Consider the following 17,055-nt stretch of genomic DNA (forward strand, 5'->3'; position numbering starts at 1 on the left):
TTAACTGTGCCCACTTTTAATTTCAATGATTCTTGAATAGGGTCTAATCATGCTGGCTTTAAGATCAACTCTTCCATTCAGTACATTCTCTGTAAACCATGGAAAATGGCTCTATTCTTAGTGTGCCATTCAGTAGATTTATGACTAGGTTTTGGGCTACTTTTATTCTTTTAATGACTTTTAATCCACTAAATCTAAAGGGAGTTCCTAAAATCAAATGACCAAAAAAAAAAAATTGGTAAAAAACAAACTGCTTAAATAAGACCCTAAAATGAAATAATTTCTTTTTCACAAAGAGGTCTGAACGCCTAGATTAACAAACAAACTAAGCCATATTACCAGAAAAACCTTTGATTAACTAGAGTAGCCATTATTCAATCATTTTAACAAATACTGACTAAGTACATAAGTATTATGTGCAAGGTACTATGTTGGCAATTATGGGAGATAGAAGGGTGTAAAATGACCTATACTCTTAAAGAGTTTGCAGTCAAGTCAGATAGATAGATAGATACATACACACACACACACACACACACACACACACACACACACATATATATATATAAAATCCCAGGGACAGGGAACATTTTCATGTTGGAAGGCTGCATTAATATATCTGTAATCAAGTAAGGCCTTCAATTAGATATACTTTAAAATGTACTTTATTTTGTGATAATCTAACTAGTACTTAATAATTCCAAAAAATGAAAACTACTTATTAATTTTAAAGTTAACTAACCTTTTAATGACTTTTTGTGTCTGCTTTTTGTTAGAAAGCATTTGTATATTTGATTGCAACATAGATGTCCACAGTTTCAGTTGATCCTGTAGATGGGTATGAGTCATTTGTGACCTTAAGGGTGTCCTGATTTGGGTTAGGTAGGAGAATGTAGAGTCACAACAACAAGTGGTTGAAAAGCAAAAAAGCACTTTTAGACATGTTTCAGAAGGCGTGAGTATTCTCCTGCATTCTTCCATATGGATCTTTCTTAGCATCAAACAATGACTTTGAAATGTCAACTACTGAGAAGTCAATCGATTCCATCTGTAGTTCTTTAGGTCCCTTGGTGATATCAACTAGGTGAGGCTGAATGCTAATTTGAGTGTGATGCCATGATTTTCAAAGTCAGTGAACCTTTCATTGTATTCTCTAATTAATAGGTCTATAACAGCTGCATATTCTTCAGATGATTCACATGTATCATCCTGCTCATCAATGACCTTTGCTAATTTGGGAAAATGTTAATCTGAAATTTCCTTTTGAAGAAGAAGTGTTTTGAAAACAGAGAGCTTTTTTTGAAATGCTTGGATTTTTTTTCCCACATATCATTTATAGACTTAGTTTTACCTTGCAAAGAAATATTCAAATTGTTTTGATTTGATATATCACACAGAAATGCTGCAATCCTATAGAAATTTTTCTTTCAATAATTCACATTGCTGATTCTGTTCTTCATAAATTTAACTATCTGTTCTCACAGATATAAATTTTTGGCTAACACCTGTCCTTGAAATAGCCAATGCATTTTAGAATAGTATGGCAAATCCACACTGAATATCTCATTATTCAACTTTAGTATGTTATGAAACTGACGATGCTGTGTTGCATTTGCCGGAATATAGTTACCAATACTTATAACTTGTTGCAATGTGTCACTTAAAACAATAACTTTAACACAAATATTTTGCTGATGCAAGATATGATAAAAAGAAATAAGAGCATCAGGATCTGTTAATACTGTTTTTAATCTGTGCAATAAACCCTTCATGTTTTCCTGTCATGGAAGGTGCACCATGTGTACATACACTCAGTAAATTTACCAAATTCAATCCAACTTCATGACATTTATGCTGAAAGCTGGTGAAAATATTTATTCCCTATGTTCTGTTCACAAGAGTGCCCAAAGCAAGTAACTCTTTGTAGCAAAGAAAATCTTCTGTTATGACCCTAATAAAGTATAAAACCTGTGCTGAGTCAGTAGTATCAGCTGATTCATCCAAAGCAATTGAACAATATAGATTTTCCTTTTGAAGTATTCCATGAAGTTGTTCTGTTAAGTTAAAGGCTAATTCATGTTCTTGATAAGTTATGGTTCTCCTTGAAAGAGGCAGTTGTTTGTATTTTGAAATATTATTAAGGTCTATACATCCTACAACTTTGACAATGCATTCTTTCAAAATTTCTGCATCTCTGAATGGCTTCCCTTTTTTCCTGAGCACATAAGCCACTTTATAAGTTGCTTCAGTGGCATTATTTTCAGGTCTTATTGCTACTTAAAAGAAATGTCTTTGCTTTTGCTTTTTGTCTTTTCATTTCTGCAATACAACCTATAACGCCTTTCCCTCTAATTTAAAATATTTGTGGTCCTTATGAGTGTTCGAATGCTGACGAGCACTGAATTTCTTTAATGTTGACATTGCAGTATCACAAAGCAAGCAAATCATCTTATCTTTAGCAGAAACAAGATAATATTGCAATTCCCAATATTCATTTAAAAATCTGTTTTCTTTTTCTAGTGTTCTCTTTGTCTTCTTTGGCATGATAGGCTATTAAGCAGGTAGAATTGAAATATACTATTGAGCTGTGCAACTATTTACAAATTCCACTTCAAACAGAAACACAGTGCACCACTGTCAAAAGCTGATAACCGAGTGATGTACTCGACCCCCATAAACTCTTGCCAACCAGCCTGGTGCAGTAGTGGTGCCAGTCAGGCAGGGAAAGTTAGAACTCAATCATGAACATAGCAGCCATCAATTTAGCCCTATAGTTTACTAATATTCTAATTGTGCCAGTCAATCTGGTAGGATTATTTTGTTGAAACTTATTTTATTCTTGGTATTTTAAATATGTTCATTTTAAAACTTAAACAAAAATATAAAAGATGAAAAATAAGGCATTAATAAAAATAAAAGGATTTGTTCTGTAAAATTTGGGTTCAGTCAAAAGTCTGCACTTAAGGACCTAGAAGGCCACATGTGGCTTCAAGGCCACAGGTTCCCCACTGCTCTATAAGTCTGTCATTAATGTCTGTAGCACAAGGTGTCTCTGCCCTAGAAATGTGACCAACTGATTGCTTTGAGAGCTCAGAGAAGAAGAGAATCATTTCTACCTAGGGAAATATAAAGGTACAGTGAAGCGTATAGCATTTGTGTTAAATAGGCCATGATAGGTGGAGGATGGAAGTCTACAACAAAAAGAAAACAAAACATACATATATAATGCAATTTTAGGAAAATGGAATTTCATAGGAAATCTAGATATGGCAGGAACAATACCACAGAAATGGAGTATAAAATTTGTGTGAGAGGCAGTGTGACTTATAGGTTGTACTCAGATGGTAAAAGCCATTTATTTATCCATTCAATAAATACTGATTAACCAGATCTTATATATCAGACATTGTATAATACTTGGAATACAACAAAAAATTAAATATGATTCCACCTAGAGTAGCTGATTGACTAGAAGGGAAAAGAAAAACATACATTGAACAAAGATTATGTTGAAGAAGTGCAAGATTGTCAGAGAAAGCAATCTTTAGGAAGTGCTATTTTCACCTAGATCTGAAGGATGTGTGGCAAAGGAGGATGGGCCAGGGGGCAGGATAGAGCATACTAGGCTGAGAAAATTGCCTGGAAAAGGACCTACAGCCTAAGCACAATTTGGGACCTAAAATAAGATTTAAGATTATAGCAGCTCTTTACGGTAGAATGAAATAAACTACTAGGGAAGCAGAAATACATATGATTCATTATTTTTTAATAATCTATTTATGACATGTTTTTTTCCTTTTAATCCTAGATATTTGTTTAATAATGCCCATATTTTCATTACTTATGCCTTTTTAGGAACAATGATAGGAAACTCCTATCATGAAAGTTTGGGAGGAAAAAAAGTAATGAATCAAACAAGAAAACTATCTTGTCTCTAGAAAGGCTAGGATAGGACATAAGAGAATCTGACTTAGATGCAGTATTTTCTCAGAAAACAGAGAGACTTAATGTTCTAGAAAAGTTGAATATTAATAGCATCTCCTATTTTGCTGTACATTTTGGGAAAAGGAGTTGTAAATCTGGATCACAGTGTATTACCTTGAAATAAGCTTAAGACATGACTTTGATGTATAATTCAAATTCATTCTAAAAATGTTTATTAAGCAGGCCTATTTTTGACAAAGAACTGCACAGGACACCAGAAATAGAGAGTAATTTTTTTAAAAAAGGAAAAAAAAAATATCCGAGATCTAGTACTTGTCCTAATGGAGCTTACAGTATCATGGAGGAGACACATACTGATCAAACACTCAGAAAAATAAATGTAAAAACTGTAATTGTGAAAAGTACCATGAAGAAGATGCACACAGAGCTAAAAGAGGATACAAGAAGGGCATCGAGGTAGTCAGAGAGCTCAAGGAAGCCTTTCCTAAGAAAGGACTAAGTGACTTGAGATATATATATAATGAGAATGATATCAGTGGGCATAGAGTGGAAAGCAGCAGCATTCGAGACAGAGCGATCAATAAGTGCAAAGTCTCCATGACAAGATCAAGCATGGCAAATGCATAGGACTGGAAGAAAACCAGGGGTGAGGCAGGAGTGGATGGAGGTAGACCAATAAGAAATAACTGTGCCTTGGACTAGGGTGTTGGTGGTATCAAGATGCAGAGAAGCAGTCAGATTACGGATAGTTCTCTCCAATCAAGTACCTTGGCTTTTGAGGATGATGCAAGTCCCCAAGTTACCATGAACTGGCTCTGTCTTCTCTATGTCCCTTGGGATCCTAAGTGAACCATGGCTAATTACAGAGAAGGTCATGGCACCATAACAAAATCCAGGGGAGCTGAGATGCAGTGAGGATAATGGGGTTAGAGTGGTGGTCAGGGAGAGGTCAGAGAGAGCTAGATAACATTTTCTAAAGCATTTAGACTTTATTTTAAGGGCAGTGGACAGCCAACAAAGGTTGTTAAGCAGACAGATGGCATAATGAAATTTTACCTTTTAGTATTTAAGTTTTTACTTTATTGCTGAACAGTAGGTATTACTGCAGGTTTTTTAGCATGAAAATAGCTAGTTATCAGGAAATTTAATCTGACAACATTATGCAAGATAGTTTGGAGTTATAGATAGAGAAGAATCCGAATAAAAATATCAATTGAAAAGCTACTTTGATAGTCTAGAAGTTAGGAGATAAATGATGGAAATCAAGTAGTGACAATGAAAGAAATGTTTTAAAGACTAAGGGATGAAGATTCAGGAGATGGATCATTAATTTTTCTCAGAAGTTCATACAACTGTTTGGCACAGTGTCCTGGAATCAACTTGTTAAAATGTGATTCAGATAACTAAAAGATTAAGGTAAAGTATTTAAATTTAAAATACGTATCATTTCTTATAACTACATCGGTTTGTCACAGCAAGCCTAAGGATATGGAGTAAATTTGGTGTCTTCACGTTTATTGACATTGATGTTGCTTGGGTGTGGGGATGAACTAGGCTGAGTTGGGGGAGGAAGCGGGATTTCTGCACATCTCTTCCATGCCAGAGAAATGTGAGTCCATAATTCAGGAGCTAGGAGACTTACATTACTTCATGGGTCAGAACAGCTCAATGAAGGGAGACCTAAGGCAAGTGCCTCAGAACCTACAAAAACCTTCTTTCCATGCCAGCCAGCCCTGAGAAAATCTCCATCCAATATTGGGCTGTTCTGCCCCTCCCACTGCCAGAGCCAAATGGTGCACTTGAAATTTGAGGTAAATAAGTCCTTTCAAGGTTCAATTTTAAAACTGTGGGCTTCCCTGGGGACCACAGGGGCAGCAGAGAATCCAGGGCTCTTAGAAGTCCCCTTTGCAGATCTTTCCTGTGCTCTGTCCTACAAGCATGGATTAGAGGAAGTCATAGCTCTACCCTTCTAGGTAGGCTCCACACCTTTTTTATCTCTCAGCCAGTGGCCTCCCTGAGACCCATGAGGTAAGTTTACTGATGTCCTGAGAGCAAAGGAACTTTCCTTTAACCAAGGTCCTTTGAGGAGAAGTCCAGGGCTGGGCAGAATATCCCAGCAGGCCCACTGGTTCCTGTTTTCCTATCCACTGTCGCATATCCAACAAGGGTTTGCCTAAGAAGATTACCTTGGCAGGCTTTCTCTTTGTTAGATATTTTTGAAACCTTCTTTAAAGAACTATAAAATTATATTTGTGTGGGGAAAATTGTTACTCTGCAGGTGCAGTAATTGCTATACATGTACAATGCCTTAATACCACAGGAGCTCACCTTCAAAATGAGGGGAAATCATTTTCAATGGAGAGTCCAGTGAATTTCCTTTACACTGCTTCTTCACTAAATAGACGAAGAACATTAAAGCAACATTTTAGGTATAAGTTTAAATACTCTCATTCTAAAATGGGAAAGAAGTTTCAAATGTCCATAAAGGATACACATCTTTAGCAAGGATTACATTTGCAGAGAAAAATGTAGTTTTCTGTAACCAAGAAACACTAAAGAAATTCTGTTTGAAGCATGTGCTTTTTATTTTAATGATATGCTAAAACAATATCTAGTTTTAACAGTTTTTTTAATTATTAACATACCAAATAAGTAGTTTGTTCATTATTAAATATACTATATAAAAATATTGCTTTCAGAGATATATAATTAAAAAATTGAGTTATAGACAGCATTGCTACATTTCCAGGCACAATCTAGTTTTATGAGGAAGTTGATATTCTTATAGTGTTCACAATATAGACTCTACTCAAAATTTCTCAGAGCCAGACCTCATGTTAACCCTGTCCCTATTTAAAAAAATACTGTAATCAATTCTCTAATGATTTTTCCCACATAGAAATGAACCTATTTCCAATTTTATAATGTAAGCACATGCAAAATAGAATTCCATATATGTAATTACACATGACTTAAATTTAACTTCTAAAATTATATCAATGTCAAAATGATAGATAACTGCATGAGATAAGAGTGATAGAAATATTGCAGTCTGTGGGAAACAAATCTAAAAGTAACTTCTGGTTGGTGATAAAATGATTAAGAGCTCATTCACAATAGACCTGTCCTTAATAAGATTGGATTAAATCAACTTTGCCTTCTCCATACAGGGAATTGCTTTTTCTTTCCTTCTGCAACAATTCCAATTAGAATAACCACCCTCAGATACTATTTGTTCAAAAGCTTCCTCTTCATTGCAGTCACGAAAATATTTACCTTTTGATTAAATGGCTATGGCATTTTTTAGCTTTTACAATGTTAATTTAAAGGAGAAATATATTAAAACTGTTCCAAAACATTGAACATTTTGTATTTATATTCTTGACAAAGGAGAGATTGGAAAGACAATTTTCCATTCTTTTGTAAAGGGATAACTAAAAACAGAACTGAAATTACAATGAGAGAAAACTTGAACGTTATTCTTCCAAAGGGAGGACAAAAATGATATTTTTGGATGGCTTTAGCTTTTTCTTTTGTCAGGTAATGATTAAAAACTTGACAGGAATAATGAGCTTGTGTTAGGTTTTGTGTTAATTTTAATAGGATGATCAAATAAGAATTGTTATTCTCTGTATTCAGAAGAAAATAAAGCTACTCCATGGCAATAGTATTGCTCTAATATATAGCTCAGGCTTCCAATGACATAGATTCAAAGTTCTATATGACACAAACTACTCAAAAGTGCCAAGTGTTGAGACAAACCCTTCCCAAGTCACCTTTATCCCCCTTAGTTAAGAAACTCAAGTCATCATGAATAGCCCAATGGACCATTTGTTCATTCATGCACTCAAGCATTCATTCATTCAGGAAGCAGCTCTCCAAGGACCTCCACAGCAGTAATAAGCACTGGGACATTACAAAGACAATCAAGATATAGTTTCTGCCCTCAAGTTCTATGGCAGAAGGCAGACTTGGGGGAAAAAAGTAACAATATATTATGAAAAGTACCTTCATTGAGGTATGTTCAAAGTGCTGTTGGAGCACAGAATTGTTTACACAGTGGGAATGTGAGAGACTTTGAAGAGGAAAACAAATTGAGCTGTCTTAAATAATTCCCTCTTGCTTTCTATCATCTCAAAAAAATGTATATTCCACCTTCCCAGAACTTACCAGGTGCTGTAAATTCAAGAGTCTATGGGAAGTAAATAATATAAATAAGCGAAGCCCATATTTTGTCCTGAAGGGACAGTGGTATAATCACAGTGTAGGAATGCCACCCTAGCAAGACTAGATCTTTCAGTTCCCCAAAAGACACTTGAAATCCAGACTTTCAAATGTTAGCTAACAACCAATATTTTGAGAAGCTCTGTCTTAATTCAGGCTGCTACAATAAATACCATATACCAAGTAGCTTATAAATGATAAATTTATTTGTCACAGTACTGGAGGCTGGAAGTCTGAGATCAGGGAGCAGCACTGTGGTGAGGGCTGTCTTCCAGGTTGTGACTGCCAACTCCTGTATCCTCAAATGGTAGAAAGAAGGTGAAAGAGCTCTCTATGGTCCCTTCTTTAAGAGCAGTTATCCCTTTCATGAGGGCCCCATTCTCATGACTTAAATTACCTCCCAAGGGCTCCATCTCCTAATACCATCACTTTGGGGGTTTAGAATCACAACACATAAGTTTTGGGGAGGCACACAACCGTTCAGTTCCTAACACCCTGCATTGGACAAATGGAACACTTAACAGGCAAGATTGGCCTCCTGGCCACTCGTCTGCAACCTCTCGTTTTTCACTTCTGACTAATAGCACCCGAAGTTGATAAATGGGTAAGAACTCATGTACTGTATTTCACAGACTATTTCTGTCATAAAAATCCTGAGCTATAAAAAATTATTCATCTTTTCGTATTTGAGGGAACTTTCTAAAAACAGCCAAGATGCTCCAGCAATGCAGCTTTTGGAAATACATGGTCTTGAGGGAAGGAATTACAACTCTCTTTCGGAGAAGTTTAAATCCTCTAATAGAGTACTATTTCATTTTCTAAAAAATAGTATTTTAGATGGCCTCAGTGGAGTTTGGTAGGCACATAGAGTTAAAGTATCTCCCAAAGCGGAGCAATCGACTTCTCTTAGAGTTACAGGTGAGGCCCACTAGGAGCTATTATTCATGGGAGCAGCAGGCCAGGCCTTTATAGTCCTACACAGCCACTTGATTCATGTTCCTTTTCCATCAAGTACACTCTCCTTGGGAACCTAAGTATGACTTCAGCTCAGGAGTAAGCAAGAAACATGTCATTTATAAACAATGCAGTTTCATAAAGAAAAGAAATTACCTGAATTTTCACCATTATAAGCAGAGCAGATAGCACACAAATTCATAGTTGAGATGCTCTTAAGGGCTCAGCCAAAGTGAAGGCTGCAGTTTTGCTGTTCCAGTCTTATTGTTGTTATTAATTTTTTAGTCTTTAGAGAAGCAATTTAAGGGAAAAAGAAAAGCAGAGAACTGCAACAGTATCAAATGAAGCATAATCCTAATAATCCTATGAAGCACAATTCTGTAGTTTTTGCAGAATGTACTAACATCCCACTCACACAGATGTCACTGAAAATAACCAGTCAACAGTGGAAGTGGGTTTTGCAGTGATCCATATGATCAGTCAGAAACAAAATTGTACTAATGCAAAAAAACAATTTCAGATCCAGTTATTGAATTTTGGAAAGCTGTTAAATATATTCAATAGTGCAGTGCTTTAGAATTATTTTGTTTCCTTCTTCCATTAATTCTCAAATTTTAAATTTTAAGAGCTGTTTGCCAAAAAAAATAAATAAATAAAAGAGAGAGGAAGGAAGGAAGGGAAGAAGGAAGGAAGCGAAGGAAGGAAGAAAGGAAGCAAGGAAGCAAGGAAACAAGGAAGAAAGGGAAGAGAAAAGAAAATCAAGATTGCATTCTGTACTATAATACTCTCTTATTTCTGATTATGATCATTGCAAACTAAACTGAAGTCTGTCTGTTCATGTATGGCTAAGTACTTGGTAGACACATAATATTCACTACATTTTTGACAACAGTGTGGGGAAAGAGGCATTCTTTGTTGATCGCCAGAGTGACTGTACATAAATACAAACATATCCATCACCTCACATACCTATCATTTTTTTTTGTGGTGAGAACATTTAAAATCTATCACATGCCATTATGCTAGCACTATGATAAAAGGTCACCATTTTTCAGGGTTTTAAAATTATACATATGAAAAATGTGATTCTCCACATAGGCATACCTTAGAGATATTGCAAGTTTGGTTCCAGACCAGCTCAACAGAGCATATATTGCAATAAGGCAACTAACATGAATTTTTGTTCTCCCAGGGAATATAAGAATTATATTTACAATATACTATAGTCTATTGTGTACAATAGCATTATGTCTAAAAACATTAAGGTATACACCTTAATTAAACACATGAAAAATTGCTCAACATCTCTAATCATCAGGGAAATGCAAATCAAAACCACAACGAGATATCACTTAACTCCAGTGAGAATGGCTTTTATCAAAAACTCCCAAAACAACACGTGTTGGCGTGGATGCAGGGCAATAGGAACACTCATACGCTGCTGGTGGGACTACAAACTAGTGCAGCCTCTGTGGAAAGTAATATGGAGATACCTCAAAGAGCTACAAGTAGAACTACCATTTGATTCAGCAATCCCACTACTGGGTATTTACCCAATGGAAAAAAAGACATTCTATAATAAAGACATCTGAATTTGAATGTTTATAGCAGCACAATTCACGACTGCAAAGATGTGGAAACAACCCAAGTGCCCATCAATACATGAGTGGATTAATAAAATGTGGTATATGTATACCATGGAGTACTACTCAGACACAAAAAACAATGGTGAACTAATACCTCTTGTATTATCCTGGATGGAGCTGGAGCCCATTCTCTGAAGTGAAGTATCACACGAATGGAAAAACAAGCACCACATGTACTCACCACTAAATTGGCACTAACTGATCAACACTTATGTGCACATATGAGAAGTAACATTCATTGGGTGTCAGGTAGGTGGGAGGGAGGAGGAGGGGATTGGTAAATTCACATCTAATGGGTGTGGTGCGCACTTTCTGGGAGATGGGCATGCTTGTAGCTCTGACTCGGGCAGTGCAAAGGCAATATATGCAGTCAAAGTGTTTGTAACCCCATAATATTCTGAAATGAAATTTAAAAAATAAAAAATATTCTGTTGTTAAAAAACGCTAATGATCAAGTGAGCCTTTAAGAATTGTCATCTTTTTGCTGGTGGAAGATCTTGTCTCATCGATGGCTATTGACTTATCAGGTTGGTGGTTGCTGAAGTTTGGAGTGCCAGTGGCAATTTCTTAAAATAAGACAATAGTCAAATTGGTCACATTGACTCTTCCTTTCACAAAAGAGTTCTCTGTAGCAAGTAACTCTGTTTGATAACAGCTCCAATCCTGTGACTAAGGCACTGATGACAGAAAAACCAGACTCTGTCAAAATAGATAAAAACTCTTATTCTGAGCCAATATGAGTGACCACAGTCTGGGCAGACACAGTCTCAAGAGGTCCTGAGAAAGTGCCTGAGGTGGGGGGGTTATAGATTGGTTTCATACATTTCAGGGAGACAGGAATTTCAGGTGAAATTATATATCAATACATGGGAGGTATAGTTTGGTTTGGCTCAAAAAGATGGGACATCTCAAAGTGAGAGCTTACAAGTCATAGACGGGTTTAGGGATTTTTTTAGCTGGCAATGGGTAGAAAGCATGAAGCTTTGTCTAAAAATTTGGAGTCAGTAGAAAGGAATGCTTAAGTTAAGATAAGGAGGTCTGTTATCTGTCATGGGATGCCATGTCAGAGTCAGGTTTGGGAAAACAAACCACAACATACTGGGTCAAAAAGACCTGTTTGAGGAGATTTTTATGGCTTGTAAGGTGTGACTCTCCCCCAGACCCATTAGAAAGGAATTTGAGCAAGGAAAAATGTCAGAGTTCAGTCCTCAACATTTTGGTGCTGTGAAGCAGAAAGAGCACAGAGAAATCCATGGATCTGCATCACTGCTACTTACTAACTAATCTTGTCCATGTCAGTGAGTTACTGTAATCCTACAAACCTCAATTTTCTAGTTAGCAAAAGGAGATAATAATGATGATTCTGCTGAAGTCCCTGAATTACTGTTAAACTCACATTAAGAAATGAGTGTGCTGTATGTATGTACTATTTTACTGTAAATGTGATACCATGTGTCCAAATCAGGGTCCCACTAAGATCCCTAAACCAAAAAGTAGGATGAAAGGATATTGCTTACTACATTAAGAATATAATAATACCCTAAAATCTAGAAATCCAGTCCACCATTTTTCATCCCACATAGGGTAATGCACAGTTGGGTATTTCCAGGCAAGAACAAATGTATGTCTGTTTCTCCAGGTCAACTCACATTTGGAATAAAATGCACGAGACTATCAGCAGCCAAGGGTCTAACAGAGGAATCTAAGTCTGGAAAATGATTGGGAGTGATTTGGGATGAGTTCAAGAATTCAGTTGAGACTCTGAGGAACTTCTTCCTAAATTCTTGTCAACTCTTAAAATTATGAATAATAATAGCCAGGTGATTTCCTGAAAGAGCAAAGACTCTTGCCATTTGTCAAAACCTTTCACATCCATATTGTTCCAGATATGAAGCTATAAGAATGTGAACCTCCTAAGTGTTATATTTTTTGTCAGTATTAAGGTGGAAAATGCTACTGAATATCTTTAGCCTCTAGTCCTGTCTACTTGATGGCACCAAAAGACCCAGGAAACACAATCAGAGACAGGAGCTGCAGTCCTAGAGAAGCCCTGGAGGTAGACTTTTGCCTTTAATATTGTTTATCTAGGAGCTGATCATATTGTCAGAGAAGAGTTGTGAGACATCTTCTCCAGTAGTTTGTCATTGTCAGCAGGCATTTGGTTGTCAGCAATACAGAGCTTTATTTCTGCTTTTTCTATTTCATTCTTAATACAATTCAACAATACACCTTCTACCCATAGACTTTGAGGCAAGCACAACAATCTTATCAATAAATCGCAAGATTTCTATCACCTACTCCATTTTCAAATCTAGAATTTCAAAAATAAAACTTTACAGAATTAAAAGTTAGTTGCACAAATTAAGTTAGATTCAATTCAGAAAATTTAAGTTCATAATTCTTAAACTGAGGAAAATAACAGTTCCTCAAGCCTTTCATATGTCCCTTTTCCTTGGCTGCTGCCACTGGTAGTATTTCTTGACTATAGCCTTGGGATCTGAGCTAGACCAGACCATCAGGTTTTTACTACTGTTGCCATCTATGCATGATCAAAATAGGTTCTCACGAGCCCTTATCAAAAATCAATGACCTCCATTATCTCTTTTACCAGAAAGACAAATACCATCTGTGAGAAACAGCAGAGCGTATGGTTAAAAGCATGGACTCTGGAGTTCAGACTGCCTTAGTCTCAATCTCAGGATTACACTTGTTGATCTTGGGCAGGTAACTTACATCTTTCTGTGCACATTTCCTCATATTACACCTGTAGAGTGAACATAATAATAGACTTTACCTTGCAGAACGAATACATGTAATACACAGCCTACAGTGGCTAGCACCTAACACAGTGCAGGAGCCTAAATGTGCTGAGAGGCTTATTGAGCTTTTTAAAGGTTTACGTACATTTCAAAGAGAAAGAGAAGAACTTACAAGTTTTCTAAAGTAAATACCTGAAGAATAAAAAGGGGGATAACTCTCTTCCCTTATTTCATAAGCCAGTAAATGTAAGTGTTTTCCTGAGTTCTGTGTGTGCCATTCCAGCAAATTATTAAACCTGAGGAGAGGATCATGGGAACCTCTAATTTGCAGCCAAGTCAGGCAAAAGTTGTGGGTAATTTGAGGACCCATCACCTACAAATGGCATCTGAAAGGGGTAGCAGTCTCGTGGGAATGAGCCCTTAACCTATGGGGTATGCACTAACACCAGGCAGATAGTATCAGAATTGAACTGAACTACAGTACACCCACTTGGTGTCCACAGAGAATTGGAGGATTGCTTGGTGTGGGAAAAAACCCTATGTATCTGGTGTCAGAAGTGAAGTATTGAGAATCATATGAGAGTAAAGGAAAATAGTTTGTCTTTCTTATAGACAGTAATCATCGAGGAAGACAGCGCCCTTACCTCCCAGTTTCTGCAGGAAGGTGGCTAGCTCCAAAATGCAAAACTACCACCTGTCATAATGACATGAGAAGTTTATTTTTCCTTTGGATAAAGTATAATAATTAGCAAACACAGATGGCCACCCCAATTACCAGGTGAATCTAGATGTGACAAATGGTGCCAAGTCCTCTTACTTGAGTACTAGTTATTGTTTATCTTGAGAACATGTGTGTGATAGGTTGTATCTACTTTAGCTATATAAAAGAGTGAGATTTCTTTATGTCTTTGCAATCTCTTAGTGGATTGCCTATGGTGCACATCACTTTATGGCTTAATGCTCATTCAATAATAAAGCTGTTTTCTTCCTCTTCTACCGTTGTGGAGAGGTTTTCTGGGTTGTGAGGAGTGAACTCTAACCTTTTTTTTTTTTCCTTTTGCCCAAATTCCTTTCTAAGAGGCCTGGTGAGTCCTGTCTATGAACAACAAAATCTCATAAAATGGGTTTTTATTAACCAGGTATAACATGGCTTAGTTTCCAATCTGATTCTGATATAGCATCACATGACAGATGGAATACTCCCTTAACTCAAGCATTCCTTTCTATTAACTCCAGGTCTTTAGACAAAGCTTAACTATTTCAACCAATTGACAACTAAAGAATACCTAAAATCCACCAATGCTTTATAAGCTCTTGCTTTGAGATGTCCCACCTTTTTGGACCAAACAAATATATATGGTTTATGCATTCCTATGTCCATGAATGTATAAAACCAAACTGTAATCCAGCTGCCTCAGACATATTTTCTCAAGACCTCTTGAGACCATGTTCCCTAGGCTACAGTCACAGATGTAGAATAAACTCCTTTAAATTATTTTACAGAATTTGGGGTTTTCCATGAATAGTTGGTGGGACATTTTTTGTTTTTAATTGTATTTTTCTTAACACTTCTAAGCCAGTTATAGCCTCTGCTTTCATATGCAGTTTTTTTAAATCACACAAGTAGATAATTGTAAGTGGAAAAAAATTCCAGCATTATCTTTCTAATAATGTATAATGTATATTTCTAATAATGTCTGCTAATTGAGGATATGAGAAATTCTCAAACTTGATTGTCTTAAACTCCAGTCCCATTTGGCCATTGACTTTCACAATATTAAATTTTACATGAGCCTTGTGATCCTATAAAAAAAAAGCAGTGATTAAGAAATTCTCCCATTCTTTTGTGTTCCAGGAAATAGCCTATTTCAAGGCGACACCCTCCACCATATGACGGAGATAAGATTCATGGATACTCCTCTTGTTACCATTGAAAAGGCCAGACACAGACCTTCCAAATTCCTAATTCTTTTCTTTATAAATGATTAGCTCACGTGTTTTCTTCCCAATGATCAATCAGAATAAAATGCTTTTTAACCAAACTTTGGTTACATTTCTCTCCTCCTCCCAGGCTCCTGAAACTTTGACCAACTCTCAGCCTAAACCAGCATACAACCCCTCCTTAGAGGCCCCTGTGCAGAGTAGGCTGACCTCAGAACAAAACATTCTGGGATCTACTCTCCCATCAAGCCACCTCCACCTTTTCATCTTCTTCATCCCACTTCCCCCAACCTCGTCTTTCTAGCCTTTTTCCCCCCTCCTTATTAAAGAAAACTCCATTTTGCCTAACTTGAGACTCTTACAGATCTCACAATCTGAGCAGTCTTCCTATTGTAATGGCCCCTCCCCCTGTTGTAATAATGTCTTTCCCCACCCCCTTACAATAATCCTTTTGAAAAAAGTCCTTACCTAAGTCTGGATTTGGTTTTTTAATTTGACAACTGATTCAAATGATTCCTGTTCTATCCAAAAATCAAACATATAACAATAACAATGAAAAACTATTATTGACTGAATTTAAATCAAAATAAAGAAATCTAGTACTCACTTATTTGCAAAATAAAATAGAAATGTATATTGTCATTCAACTTTTCAAATCATTTTCACTTTGATTGTTTTGATCATGCTTTTATTTTTTGAAACAACTATTTAAGAAAAAAAAATTAGTCAAAGATCTTTTCAAACATGCTTTATCTAAACTGAAAGTCCTAACCATAGCAGATATCTTCCCTCTAGCCATTGAGTTTGTTCCATTTCCTTCATAGATGTATTGAATTTATTGAGTTGGTTGAACACTAAGTAATGAGTAAATTCCATCTTATACATCAAAATAGAATAATTGGTTTAGTTTCAAGAAGCTGATTTTTTCCATATTTCAATAATGCTGGTAAATATCTACCTATAGAAAAGCTATCAGCCTCACTCCATATAAAAAAGAGGCAGTGTGTGTTCAATACCAAGGACAGCACGGATGAGGCAGAAACATAGACCATTGGTTTCCAGATTTTAATGTACATTCAAATCACCTGACAGGCTTGTTAAAACACAGATTACTGGGTGGCACCTCCAAAGTTTCTGATTCAGTAGGTCTAGGTGAATCTTAACAATTTGCACTTCTAACAAGCTCCCAGTGATGTCAATGTTGCTGGTTTGGCTACCACACCACTGATTAGAGCATTTTCTCTTTTATCCATTCGTTTAACAAATAATTATTTAGTATCCGCTGTATGCTAGACACTGTTCTAAGTGCTAGGGGGACAGCATTGAACAAAATGAACACAAATCTGTAGCCACAAAGATTTTACACTGAGGAAGACAAGCAGTAAGCAAATAAGTAAAATGTGATATGTTTGTAGTTAAGTCCTAAGGAAAAAAAAATAATCTGAGAAGGGAGATGTAAGTGCTGTATTGGGTATGATGTTGAAATTTTGATATGTGAAAATAAGTAATTCAAAATCTAAGTTGTCAGAACTTTAACTTATTTTGAGCCTTAAAGGAATATGATTATGGCACTTGAGGCAAGTAAC

At 36.2% G+C, this 17,055-nt stretch overlaps 1 long non-coding RNA gene across 1 annotated transcript; it reads left to right on the plus strand.

Annotated features, from left to right (window-relative positions):
- Positions 1-13,408: 13,408 nt before the first annotated feature.
- LOC123648205 lies at positions 13,409-15,460 on the plus strand. The gene is made up of 2 exons (XR_006738522.1): positions 13,409-13,493; positions 15,384-15,460. It is a non-coding gene; the product is annotated as an uncharacterized LOC123648205 (long non-coding RNA).
- The last annotated feature ends 1,595 nt before the right edge of the window (positions 15,461-17,055 follow it).

This window comes from Lemur catta, chromosome 12 (genome assembly GCF_020740605.2).
Source record: "Lemur catta isolate mLemCat1 chromosome 12, mLemCat1.pri, whole genome shotgun sequence".
NCBI classification, from domain to species: domain Eukaryota; kingdom Metazoa; phylum Chordata; class Mammalia; order Primates; family Lemuridae; genus Lemur; species Lemur catta.